At 51.7% G+C, this 14358-nt stretch overlaps 1 protein-coding gene across 1 annotated transcript in view; it reads right to left on the reverse strand.

The window, feature by feature from the left end:
• LOC128822969 (zinc finger protein 501-like) overlaps positions 1-14358 on the reverse strand; it is a 348938-nt gene that overhangs the window by 331615 nt on the left and 2965 nt on the right. The gene's annotated exons all lie outside the window — the stretch shown is intronic.

Consider the following 14358-nt stretch of genomic DNA (forward strand, 5'->3'; position numbering starts at 1 on the left):
ATCAAGTTTGTAGACTATACCAAGCTGGGAGGGGTTGCAAGTGCTTTGGAGGATAGGATTAAAATTCAAAATGATCTGGACAAACTGGAGAAAAGGTCTGAAGTAAATAGGATGAAATTCAATAAGGACAAATGCAAAGTACACCGCTTAGGAAGGAACAATCAGTTGCACACATACAAAATGGGAAATGACTGTCCAGGATGGAGTATTGTGGAAAGGGATCTGGGGGTCATAGTGGATCACAAGTTAAATATGAGTCAACAGTGTAACACTGTTGCAAAAAAAAAAAGAAAACATAATTCAGGAGTACTGTAAGCAAGACACGAGAAGTAATTCTTCTGCTCTACTTCGCACTAATTAGGCCACAACTGGAGTACTGTGTCCAGTTGTGGGTGCCACATTTCAGGAAAGATGTGGACAAATTGGAGAAAGTCCAGAGAATAGCAATAAAAATGATTCAAGGTCTAGAAAACATGACCTATGAGGGAAGATTGAAAAAATTGGGTTTGTTTAGTGTGGAGAAGAGAAGACTGAGAGGGGACATGGTAATAGTTTTCAAGTACATAAAAGGTTGTTACAACGATGCGGGAGAAATATTCTTCTTAACCTCTAAGGATAGGATAAGAAGCAATGGCTTTGAATTGCAGCAAGGGCAGTTTAGGATGGAGATTAGGGAAAAATCTTCCTAATTGTCAAAGTGGTTAAGCACTGGAATAAATTGCCTAGGGAGGTTGTGGAGTCTCCATCATTGGGGATTTTTAAGAGCAGGCTGGAGAAACACCTCTCAGGCATGGTCCAGATAATACTTAATCCTGCCTTGAGTGAAGGGGACTGTACTAGATGACCTCTTGAGGTCCCTTCCAGTTCTATAATTCTATGAACCAAAGGCCAGAGAAGAGCAGAATCAAAGAAGTCACTTTGGGGGATTCTCCCTGTCATTGTCCCCAAGGCAGGTCTCTCAGGTTTACAAAGTTGTTTGATGCTCCAGCCTTTATACAGTCTCTCCTGGGAGTGCCCCCTTTCAAGGGCTGGGCCCAGTTTTAGCTTTTGACAAGCGTGAACTCAAGGGCGCTGAGACTGGGCCTTCTTGCCTCAGCATACCTAGTGTCGCGGATTGTGGGGGGGGGTTAGGGCCCTGCACCCCTCTTCCCGAGATTCACTGCGACTCTCAACCAGCCAGTAAAGCAGAAGGTTTATTTGGATGACAGGAATACAGTCCAAGACAGGTCTTGCAGGCACAGACAACAGGGCCCCCCTCAGTTAGGTCCAGCTTGGGGTCCCAGGGCATGCCAGCCCACCCCCCTTTGGGGGGTCAGAGCCATCTCTGCCTCCCAGCCATCTCTCCAGCCTCCCTCCAGCCTGCTTCCAGCCCTCTGCTTTCAGCGACCCCTCCCACAGCCTTTGTTCAGTTTCCCGGGCTAAGGAGTCGCCTCGCCTTCAACCCCTTCCTGGGTTCTCATGTTACACACTCAGGTATGCGCCCTCGGGCAGATCCCATCCTACAATGCAGACTATCCCAGCACACTCCCCTGTCAGCATTCACAGACCACAGTGAGAACAGGCCCAGTTCATCACATCTCTCCCCCCTTCGAGACCGAACTGAGCAGGGTCACTTTAGCCAGTGACCCGGGGAAGTTCGAACCTACCCCCGTTCCCATGGATGCCCCCGCATCCCTCCCATTCCTTGGTGAGAATTACACCAGGCCCCTCCAGTTTCACGCTCCCCCTTAGGTTGGGGGTGCTTGATGGCACTCGCAGTTCGCATGTGGGAAGGTTTATGCGGCCTGCGCCCTTTTCCCACCCCCATACCTCTGGGGCTCCAACTGGGCTGTGGTCTTCTCCCAGCGCTCCAGTCTGGAGGTCTGTGCTTTGGGCTCTCTTGGTTTAGAGCCGCCCTTTTTACCTTGGCCACCCTCCGAAAAGGCTCCTCTATGCTGGGCAAGGGTCCTAAAGCTGTTTTCCCCTTGTCCCAGGCCTTCCTCCCCCTCTGACAGGGGTCACAGGATCTGCAGTACTGTCGGACAGTAACAAAGATCCCAGGCCAGTAAAAGCTCCGTAGCAGCCTCTGCTGGGTACGCCAGGTTCCCTGGTGCCCTGAGAGGGGAATGTCATGGGCCCGGCACAGCAGCTGGCGGCGATACTTCTGGGGTACCACCAGCTGCCTCCTGATCCCCCCTGACTCCATTTTCCCTGGGGGAGCCCATTCTCGGTACAGGAACCCCTTCTCCCACAGGAATCTTTTCCGGCCACCTCGTCCCATGGTCTGTACCGCATTGAGGTCGGCCAGGTCCCTTATCTTCCGCAAGGAGGGATCTCTCTGTAACTCGGCCTGGAACTCAGCAGCTGGGACGGGGATGGCCACCTGCTCTTTCTCGCCCGCTGGGTCCGAAGCTGCAGCCTCCCTGAGCCGCGTCCCTGGGCGTTCCCTCCCCACCAGGTTAGGGTCCCGCGCCTCAGGCAAGGCACCCCCCCCAAGGCCAGGGCGCAGTGCCCCTCGCCGGCTCTGACCGCGGGTCACAACTAAGGCGGTCTGGGGGCTGCTGGGCCAGTCCTCTAGGTCCCCCCCCCCCTCAACACCTCAGTGGGCAAATGGTGGTGCACTCCCACGTCCTTGGGGCCCTCCTTGGCCCCCCATTTCAGGTGTACCCTCGCTACGGGAACCTTGAATGGGGTCCCGCCCACCCCGGTCAGGGTCAGGAAGGTGTTGGGCACCACCCGATCTGGGGCCACCACCTCGGGCCGGGCCAGTGTCACCTCTGCGCCCGTGTCCCAGTAACCATAAACTTCCTTCCCATCCACCTCCAGGGGAACAAGGCACTCGCTCCGCAGGGACAGCCCTGCGCCAACCCTGTAAACGGAGAACTTTGAATCCGGAGCATCTGGCCCCCCAGAGAAGCTAGCCTGGGGCTCTCCTCCCTCCTTAGCAGGTGGTACCCTGCCAGCCCCCCTTCCCTGGGAATGCTGCCTCTCGCCGGGCTGGGTCTCTACCCAGTCAACCCTCTGTGGGTTCGGCCTGCTCAGTCTGTCCCTGAGCCTGGGGCACTGGGCCCGTATGTGGCCCTTTTGGCCACAGTGGTAGCAGCCCATGTCCCATGGGTCCCCTTGAGTGGGTCGGATGGTCCTGATGCCGGATGTTCCCCTCTGATGGGGTTTTTCTGTATTTTCCCACGGGGAGGTCCCATGGTGACTCTCTCTCTGCGTTGTGGTGGGATTGCTCCTTTAGGACTCCTCCCTTTTATCTCCTGACCGGCTCTTTATGAACTCATCGGCCAGCCGGCCTGCCTGTCGCGGGTTCTCTGGCTTTCTGTCCACCAACCACAGCCTCAGGTCAGATGGGCACCGCTCATACAGTTGCTCCAGTACCAGCAGTTTGACCATGTCCTCCTTCGTCTGGGCCCCATCAGCCCACTTGCTGGCGTATCCTTCCATGCGGGTGGCTAGTTGTAGATATGAGATCTCAGGGGTTTTATCCTGACTCCGGAACCTTTCCCGGTACATCTCAGGAGTCAGCCCAAACTCTCGTAGCAGGGCCTTTTTGAATAGTTCGTAGTCCCCTTTCTCTGCCTCTTCCAGTTGGCGGTACAATGCCACGGCTTTGGGGTCCAGTAAGGGGGTAAGGACCCGGAGTCTGTCCGCGGGATCAACCCGGTGCAGCTCGCAGGCCGTCTCAAAGGCCTCCAGGAAGTCATCCCCCTCCTTGTATGGGGCCATGATGCACTTATCAAAGCTCCGTGCAGTCCTGGGTCCCCCCTCACTCACCGCAGCCGGGGGTTCGCTGCCCTTCAATCTCGCCAGTTCCAGGTCATGCTGACGCTGTCTCTCATTCTCCTGTCTCTGTCTCTCTTTCTCCTCCCGTTCATGCTGTCTCTGTCTCTCTTCACGCTGATGCTGTCTCTCTTTCTCCTCCCGTTCACGCTGATGCTGTCTCTCTTTCTCCTCCCGTTCATGCTGTCTCTGTCGTTCACGATCCTCCAGCTCTCTCAGTTTTAGCTCTTTCTCCCATTCCAGCCAATTCCGCTCCACGGATGCCGAACGTCGCCAGGAGGATCCTCTGCTGGCCGGCGAGCTTCGCCAGGAGGGTCCCCTGCTGGCCGGGGGGGGTCACGGCGCCCTCGGTATTTGCTGGGCTCCTTCCCACCCTTCCCCTAGGCATAGGAAGGAGGGGTCTCGGGAAGCCCTCAGCAGCCGGCTGACCACTCCCAGCTGGGACAGACACTGGTGCCTGCGCTGCATTTGCCAGGCTGCTTCCCTGAGACACAGGGATCAGTTCATTCGCGCGATCTTATCATAGAATCATAGAATCATAGAATATCAGAGTTGGAAGGGACCTCAAGAGGTCATCTAGTCCAACCCCCTGCTCAATCTTCCGCCTCCAGCTGGGCAATGAGCTGTTCTTTGGTGAGCCTCCCAATGCGCAGCCGCCTCTGCTTGCACAGCTCCACCAGGTCGCTCTTAAGCCGCTTGGCATACATCTTCCTGCTGGCCACTCACCGGCCTGTGTGCTCACAGCTCCCCACAGTTCCCAGGGGGACCCCTAGTGTGCCAGCCCTTCTCGAGGTCACCGCCTCTCTGCCAGGGTCAAGCTGCAGACTCCTCCGCCCCTGGGACCACTCGCTGCGATCCCCCCGGGGGACCCTGTTACTGCAAAAGTCCTTCTCGCTGGTCACACACTCCCAGGGGTAATAACCGTCTCTCTCCCACTCTTCAGCCGGCCTGGTCCCCGTCAATCCCCCTTCGTTTTACTGCTCCCCAGTCACTTACTGCAGGAAGCGCCGTCCACGGGGTGCAGTAGATCCCACCGCTGCCACCAGTTGTCGCGGATTGTGGGGGGGGTTAGGGCCCTGCACCCCTCTTCCCGAGATTCACTGCGACTCTCAACCAGCCAGTAAAGCAGAAGGTTTATTTGGATGACAGGAATACAGTCCAAGACAGGTCTTGCAGGCACAGACAACAGGGCCCCCCTCAGTTAGGTCCAGCTTGGGGTCCCAGGGCATGCCAGCCCACCCCCCTTTGGGGGGTCAGAGCCATCTCTGCCTCCCAGCCATCTCTCCAGCCTCCCTCCAGCCTGCTTCCAGCCCTCTGCTTTCAGCGACCCCTCCCACAGCCTTTGTTCAGTTTCCCGGGCTAAGGAGTCGCCTCGCCTTCAACCCCTTCCTGGGTTCTCATGTTACACACTCAGGTATGCGCCCTCGGGCAGATCCCATCCTACAATGCAGACTATCCCAGCACACTCCCCTGTCAGCATTCACAGACCACAGTGAGAACAGGCCCAGTTCATCACACCTAGCTTTTTCTGTGGCTCCCCAGTGAGTCCAAATGAGTAGATATGCCTCAGAGACTGTGAACATAAGAAGAGCCCACTGCGTCAGACCAATGGTCCATCTAGCTCAGTGGCCAATGCCAAGTGCTTCAAAGGGAAAGAACAGAACAGGGAATCATCAAATGATCCATCCCGTCACCCATTCCCACTTCTGGCAAAGAGAGGCTAGACACACCATCTCTGCCTGTGACACTGGCAGATGAGGTGTTAGCTCTTGCAAAAGCCCCCATGTCTTAATTGAATATGGACAAACACACAGCTGGAATCTGTCTGACTCACCCGTGTTAGTATTGTTAAAACAGATATTAGAATTGTAAGAATGTGTTTAGACTTTATTGAATGCTTGTGAGTTGCTGCCTGGGTTAATATCTGACTAGTTGCAGGGGGTTGGACTAGATGACCTTCTGAGGTCCCTTCCAACCCTGATATTCTAGGATTCTATGACTGGCAGTAACCTGAATATTGCTGTGATTCATGGTGTAAGGTAGTGGTTCTCAACCAGGGGTCTGGGGCTGGCTGGGGGGACACTTGTAGGTTTCAGGGGCCCCCAAGCAAGGCCAGCATTAGACTAGCTGAGGCCCAGGGCAGAAAGCTGAAGTCAAGGGCCCTGAGCCCCACCACCAAGGGCTGAAGCCAAAGCCTAAGCAATGTAGATTTGTGTGGCCCCTGTGGCATGGTACCCTCAGAGAGGAAGAAAGTGCCCCGAGGCCTCAGGCAGAGAGATGAGCCCTGACCCACTACTGGCTTAGAATTCTGTGCGTATGCAGTGGCATAGAATTCCCACATGAGTAACTCACACCAGGCACAAACATAACCTGCTCACTCCCATCTTTTCTCCCTAAGTGTCGAGTCCCAGAGTTGCTGCTGCTGTCATTAATGCACACAGACTTTCACTCCCATCAGTGATGGTGAGACCCAATCCAATGACAGGACTGAACCCTTATTCTCCCATCACAGGGGACAGTCTCAGCTGAGGGAGGGTGAGAGTGGGAGGGGGTACAAAGGGAAAAGAGTAGTTGTAGCCATGTTGGTTCCAAGATATTAAAGAGAGATATTTTTAATTGGTTCTAAAAAAAATTAACTCACCTACCTTGTCTCTCCAAGAGATCTGAAAGTGGCAGAAGGAGACAAACAGGAAGACAGAGCTCAGGACTCTAAATCAAACATTTTCAAGCCCCTGGAAGAAATTATATTTCCCTTCTGCCCCGGGTATGTTTGTGTCCTATATGAGGGACCACCCCATTCCTCTCACAGCAGCAAGGGGAGACTGCAGCCAGCCCCAGATTGTCCTTCCCTATTCTGGGATGGGAGTTGTGAAGACCTTTGTGTGTGGTGGGCATACGGGGTCGGTGCCCAGGCAGCTAGACCCATCTGCAGAGTGGAAAGCCAGGGCAACTCCAGCATAGCATGGGGGCTGTGAGCAGGGGTAGCAATTCTGGGGCTGGGCCTCTGCCCCCTCTAGGTCCCATGGCAGATGGCTCTGGCAACATCAAGTGGGTCCATCACTGCAGGGGAAGGTTGGGGTAGCGTCTGAGATCGGGGTGAGGATTCGGGAGTGTCCATGCCCAGGAATGGAATTCACCCCCCCACCCCTCTGCAGAGCCCAGCAACTAGGGAATTATCCAGTGAAGTGAATTTCACTCTGGGTGACTTTGAGCCAGTCACTGAAAGATCCTTGTGCTTTAGGTTCCACACTGGCCAAAGGAGATTACTAGTACTCCCTCCCCAGACTGCTGGGGGGGCAGCCAGGTATAATTAGTAGGTTATGGGAATTAGAAGATGAAAATTCATTAAGAACAATGATATTTGTGTGTTTATTATTAAATCACCAGACACCCACCAATCCCCGTCCTTCTTCCAATGAGCTATAAATATCTAAGGGACTCAGCTACTGATCCTGCAGTGAGTTCCTGCCCTTCCCCACTTTCTCTAGCAGCACTTTTAAGAACAGGACAGGGAAACATGGAAATACTTTGAACCAAATTCCGGAAGCTGCTGAGCATGGACTAGTTAAAATGAAACCAAGGTTCCGTCTCTCCGAGGACCTGGCCCCTAGTGCAACATTATAGACACTTCCCAGAAATCTGAAAAGGCCATTTCAGAACTGACAGAATGTTATTTATCTATTGACTTCTAGGAATTACCATGTAGCGAGGCGGTGGAATACCCCACAGCCCCGCTGAGGGCCGAACCTCCCCTAATACCAACGTGGGCAGAGCTACCGGGTCCGGTGCCCACCCCTCAGAGGTCACGGTGCCAACCCGGAAGTATAAAAGCCCGCTTGCGGAGCTCAGTGGAGCCCACGCCGGCGGAGAGCGCAGACGTCTCTGGCCGAGCTCACGCTTGGGAGACAGCCACAGGCCGCCACCGGCCTGCTGACCCTACCCCTCGCCCGCTACACTGAGGAGGACTGGCCAAGCCTGCCCCATGCCAGCTACCCCGAGGAGGAGCCGAGCCTGCCCCATGCCAGCTACCCCGAGGAGGAGCCGAGCCTGCCCCATGCCAGCTACCCCGAGGAGGAGCCGAGCCTGCCCCATGCCAGCTACCCCGAGGAGGAGCCGAGCCTGCCCTTTGCCCGATACCCTGAGGAGCCGATGCTGGTCGAGAGCACCGAGGACACTAGGACGGCCCAGGTACCATACGAGGGGGAGTGTGGAAGTAGCCCGGGGGCAGCCGACCCCAGTATGGCTGCTGCACTGCCAGAGCCGATGTCAGTGTGTTGCGGCCAGGATCCCCACTGACAGCAGCGAGTATCCGCTGCTGCTAGGGCCCCGGGCTGGGACGCAGTGGAGTGGGAGGGCCTGCATCCCCCCTGCCACCCAATCCTTGGGTGGCAGACTCCCCCTTTTTCCCTGGCCTAGAGAGGCTGGGTTACTGGCTAACTATTTGCTTACTGCCCCGCCCTGACCTAGGGCCTGGGATGCTACAAACTGACCCAGCCCCTGCTTAAGGGCCTGGGCCTCTGATTGACTATTTGATTACTGCCCTGCCCTGCCCTGACTTAAGGCCTGGGCTGCTATAGACTTTGCCTCAGCCCTTGCTTAAGGGCCTGCGTTCGGACCTCTTGGCCCAGCCCCTGCTCACAGGCCTGAGCCCCTAACTGTGGGTCTGCGGTCCCCGACTGCCGCCGGACCAGAGCAAGGCGGTGGGATACCCCACAGCCCCGCTGAGGGTCAAACCTCGCCCAAAACTACTACATACCACTAAAAGAAACAACCCAGTGAAGTTGATACCCTGAGAGAAAGTTCTCATGTCTTTACAAATCGGTATAATCTAATCTGGGACTTTATACACTAAAATGCCTTATTCATTGCCCTATGGCGATTGCCTGGTGTCACTACAGGGCAGAATTCAGGGTGGGTGCCTTAGCTGTGAATTTCCATCCCCTATCATATTGTGATTGCTGTTAAGTGGGTTGGCAAAATTCATTCTATTTCTTTTTTTTTTAAATTTCAATTGAGGATATCGATATTTATTTTTAAGCCCTTTTTTCGGTGTTTACAATTTCAATTTTTAGAGCTGTGGGACGTTATGGGGGTCATCAGACAACATTATTTAATTACAGTAAATGTTGAGATTCAAAAAGCCAAATCTTTATAACTGTTCAAACACAAATTGTCAATAACACATGTAAAATATACAGTGTAAATATCCTTAAATCAAACTCTACTTTCTCCAGAAGCATTTCTGTATTTTACATACATACATATTTTTTCATCTGTGTGTACACTGAAAACATTTTACTGCAATTTATTAATAAAAATCCAGTCCTTTCAAGCGTACTTTTAAGTAATAAAGTACTTTAATTCTTTCACTTTCTAGACTGTAATGCTTGCCTTGAAGATAATTACACCCTCCCAGTGATGTATTTTACTCTCAGTACCGTTACCCCATTGTGATGTAGCTCCCATCTGGGAGCTCTGCTGAGGCCAGTGGCATTATGATCAGAAGGTGACACACTGACATACGGGCAGAGACACATGGGGGAGGGTGGAGGATGAGGTAACATGGAAGCTATCAGGGTCGAACATGGCCCTACAGAGTGTGGGGAGCAAACTCCCTCTCAGCCTCTCCTCTCTCCCACCTGCCAGAGTGAGTGACTCTGATAAATCGTTTCCTGAAATCTAAATAGCCCCAGTATGTGGGGACAGTGATTAACGCAGGTGCCTTGGGTGCTGCAGCACCAACCCCCTGCCTGGACGAGGGGGATGAAGAACTGCAGTAGAAACGGGTTAGGCTGGGAGAGGGCACAGCTGATGTGGGACTGGGAGCAGAGTTGACTGAGAGGCCAGAATTCATGGGGGGCTGGGACAAGAAATCAACAGGACTGGGTAGAGGCACTTCGGTGCATTTCCCCCCTATTTACCATCCTGCCATATATTTAATTTAGGATCTTTTCATTCACATTTAAACACATTTGAGCTAAGCTATGTTGATGCATTTTCACTTACAGTGGTACAGTTTTAAATGGGTGCTTAATCAGATGCTTATGCAACACAAAGCAGTCAATAATTGGCGTGCTTTCATTAATTAACTTGACTGTGTGCTATGCATTGCTCTGAAAAATAAAAGATGGTGTGAATTAATGTCAAAATTTCAGGCATTAAGAAATAGAAATTAGGTGTCTGTTCATTTCTCATGTGTTTATCTCCAAATTTTAATTTCAGTTTTGAATCAGTTTTAATGCCATGTTGTTTTAATAGCATTAGAGTCTATTTGTATAATCGTTTGCAAGATTTCATTGGATATTGTGAACCAGCAGTCAGTCAACCTTTTATTTTGAGATTACTAAATACAATCCAGCACACCACTCCTGAAAGACTGAAAGCCCTGGCCAGTGACATGCTCCCTAGAGAGCAAACACCTGACGAGCCCTTTCACCCTAAAAAGTGCTTTTGGCTCTTTGACATCAGAAAACGCTATAGATAACCAGGTAATTACAGCAGACCTTCACTAGGTAGTTCTACCATCTATCTGCCAAAATTCAAATGGTTCTGTTTCTTTTATCTTTCATTCAGCTTTGCAATTATTAGATCCCATTTAAAAGCTGGAAGTGAAATAACCAAAGCAAGTTAAGAAGAGAGTGGCATTGGGCATAGGTGGGGGTAAAACAATAAAGGGAAAGAACTGACTATCCAAAAAGGAACATCCCAAACTATCAGAGACCCAGACCCTCGTCCAAGTGAATCCACCCCAGCCAGGCATATCAAGCTGGGCCCCTGAAAAATCACCCATCCCATCTGGCAGTGAATGCTGCGTTGTCCAGACGGAGCTACAGTGTGTGTGTCTGCTCTGCTGATGTGCTGCTCTAGTACAGAATGCATCACGGCCACAGGGAGCAGAGACATTGACTCCTACAAAACAAAATCCCAGATATACCTTCAACATCGCATCCCCTCCCCCACCTCTACACTGTCTGCCATCCCCTCCCCCACCTCCACATGGCCATTCTCAGCCTATTGCTAACAGTTCCTTCCAGCCTTCAGCACTATAAATAAATAAAACATGGTGTTACAAAAGGTAGATGGTGCCAGAGAAACCATATCTCCTTCTGTCAGAAGGTAACTAATTTTTTGGACAAAGGAAATGCAGTAGCTCTAATCTATCTGGATGTCAGTACGGCATTTGATACAGTTCCACATAGGAAACTATTCGTTAAACTGGACAAGATGGGGATTAATATGAGAACTGAAAGGCTGATAAGGAATTGGTTACAGGGGAGACTACAACGGGGTCATACTGAACGGTGAGTTGTCAGGCTGGAGGGAGGTTACTAGTGGAGTTCTTCAGAGATCAGTCTTGGGACCGATCTTATTCAACATTTTTATTAGTGACTTTGGCACAAAAAGTGGGAGTGTGACACAAAGCTGGGAGGGATTGCCAACATGGAGGAGGACAGGAATATCATACAAGAAGATCTGCATGTCCTTGAAAGCTGGAGTAACAGAAATGGGATGAAAATTAATAGTGCAAGATTTTTTGCAATAAGCAATAAAAAATTAGTACTGTTATAAAAGGCACCAATGAGACCTCGTCTGAAATACTGTAGGCAATTCTGGTCTCCCATGCTTAAGAAGGATGAACTCAAAGTGGAACACGTGCAGAGAAGGGCTACTAAGACAGGGGTGGGCAAACTACGGCCCGCGGGCCGGATCCGGTCCCTCAGGGCTTTGGATCCAGCCCACAGCACCACCGGTGCCACATCCCTGCGACCCCCAGGTGGGGGGGGGGAGGGGAAGGGGGACAGATGGCTCCATGAAACAGGGAACCGCTGCCAATGGAAGCTTCGGAGGAGGTACCTGGAGGCGAGGCAAGGGCAGCGCTTCCTGGTGCGGTGCGGGGCCGGGGACAGGGTAGGCTCCCACGGAGCCGCTTGAGGTAAGCTAGGCCGGAGCCCGAACCCCTCCTGTACCCTGCCCCCAACTCCCTGCCTGCACCTCGCACTCCTCCTGCACCCCAACCCCCTTCCCTGAGCCCCCTCATACACTCCGCACCCCTCCTCTGCCCCAATCCCTTGCTCTGAGCCCCTTCCTGCATACCGCACCCCCTCCCACACCCAACCCTGGCCCTGCATACTATTTCCCCACCCAGATGTGGTCCTTGGCCCATAAAGTTTGCCCACCCCTGTACTAGGATGATGCGACAAATGGAAAATCTGCCTTATGGGGGGAGACTCAAAAAGCTTGGCTTGTTTAGCCTAACCAAAAGAAGGCTGAGGGGAGATAAGATTGCTGTCCATAAATACATCAGAAGGATAAATACCAGTGAAGGAGAGGAGTTATTTAGGTTAAGCAACAATTTTGGCCCTAGAACAAATGGATATTTGCCATCCACAAGTTTTGGCTTGAAATTAGGCGAAGGTTTCTAACCATCAGAGTGAAGTTTTGGAACAGCCTCCTAAGGGAAGCAGTGGGGGCAAAAAACTTAACTGGCTTGAAGACTGAGCTCGATACCTTTATGGAGGGATTGGTATGATGGGACTGCCTACAATGGCATGTAGTCAATCTGCAACTGCTAGCAGCAAATATCTCCAAAGGCTGGTGATGGGACACTAGATGGGGAGGGCTCTGAGTTACTACAGAGAATTCTTTCCCAGGTGTCTGGCTGTTGGGTCTTGCCCATGTGCTCAGGGTCTAATTGATTGCCATATTTGGGGACGGGAAGGGATTGTGCCCAGAACCAGATTGATAGAGACCCTGGGATTTTTTTTTTTCCTTCCTCTGCAGCATGGGGCATGGCATGGTCATTGCAGGTTTAAACCAGTGTAAATGGTGGACTTATTTGTAATTTTAAGACTTTAAATAATGATTTGAGGACTTCGTTAACCCAGAAAGAGGTTAGGGGTCTGTTACAGGAGTGGGTGAGTGAGGTTCTGTGGCCTGCGATGGGCAGGAGGTCAGACTAGATGATCATGATTTTCCCTTCTGGCCTTGAAGTCTGAGAGTCCATAAACTGTGCTTTGCGTTGCACAGACACTGGTGAAGATCAGGTCCCCATCGTGCTGTACATGGCAGAGAACCTGACTGAGATCAGCACCCCATTGTGCTGGGCACTGCACAGAGAGAGAGGGACAGTCCTTGCCCCCAAAGAGATCACAATCCAAGTAGACAATGGGTAGGAGGAAAACACAGAGGGGCTGTGACTTCCCCAAGGTCACCAAGCAGGTCAGTGACAGAGCCAGGAACAGACCCCGGTAACACCAGAGCCCCATCACCCGCAGTTTGGAAAGGTCCCCAGACCCCAGCGTATTAGGCTGCAGGAAGAGGTGGTTTGTCCATGGATGCACAGGCTGTCTTGGCAGGGCTGCTCAGCTGCCGTCCCTGCACACAGCTGGGGGGTGGTGTCCCCTTGGTCAGGAGAAGTCAGTGTCCAGTCCTGTGGGGCTGTGCTCCTGGCTCATACCTCCAGCACTCACTGCTGTCCCTCCATTACCAGCTGCACTGTTCAGCCAGCCCCAGGACTCAGTGAGGTCACTGTCCTGCCCACAAGCCTTCAAACAGGGACAGGGTGCACCAGTGCCAATCAGAGTGCACCAGTGTAAATTCTGTTTATACTAAGGTTTTGCACCAGTGCCTAAAACGAATGTGATATATGCCATCATGTGACAGCAATGCCCCTCTGCCATGTACATTGGCCAAACCGGACAGTCTCTATGCAAAAGAATAATTGGACACAAATCAGACGTCAAGAATTATAACATTCAAAACCCAGTCAGAGAACACTTCAATCTCCTTAGACACTCAATAACAGACTTAAAACTGGCAATTCTTCAACAAAAAAACTTGAAAACCAGACTCCAATGAGAAATTGCAGAACTGGAATTAATTTGCAAACTGGACACCATCAAATTAGGCCTGAATAAAGACTGGGAATGGATGGGTCACTACAGAAACTAAAAACTAAATTTCCCCATGCTAATTTCCTCCTACTGTTACTCACACCTTCTTGTCAACTGTTTGAAATGGGCCACCCTGATTACCACTACAAAAGTGATTTTTCCTCCTGTTGATAATAGCTCACTTCCACTTTAATTCAATAACTCGTTAGAACTGAACCCCCACTTGGTAAGGAAACTCCCATTTTTTCATGTACTGTGTATATATATTCTGCCTACTGTATTTTCCATTCCATGCATCTGATGAAGTGGGTTTTATCCCACAAAAGCTTATGCCCAAATAAATGTGTTAGTCTCTAAGGTGCCATAAGTACTCCTCATTGTTTTTGCTGATACATACTAACATAGCTACCACTCTAAAACACCAGTGTGGCAGAGACCTTCAGTTCCCAAAACAGCAGTACGGTGGCACTAGAACTGGGATCTATTTCTAGCTCTGTCACGGACTGCCTGGGTGACCTTGGACACATCAAAGTTTCTCCTCCCAACTTTAGTCTCTTTACCCAGCTGCCCACTCACTGGGGACGCCTTCTCTCCAGAGCCACTCACCACTGAAATCTGTGTGGGTGTCACCAGAGCTAAGGTAGTTCAGCTCTGGTATAGTCTTACAAGACTGACTGTGCGGTCTCTTTCCCTGGAAGTT

This window comes from Malaclemys terrapin, chromosome 15 (assembly GCF_027887155.1).
Source record: "Malaclemys terrapin pileata isolate rMalTer1 chromosome 15, rMalTer1.hap1, whole genome shotgun sequence".
Classification (NCBI taxonomy): Eukaryota; Metazoa; Chordata; order Testudines; family Emydidae; genus Malaclemys; species Malaclemys terrapin.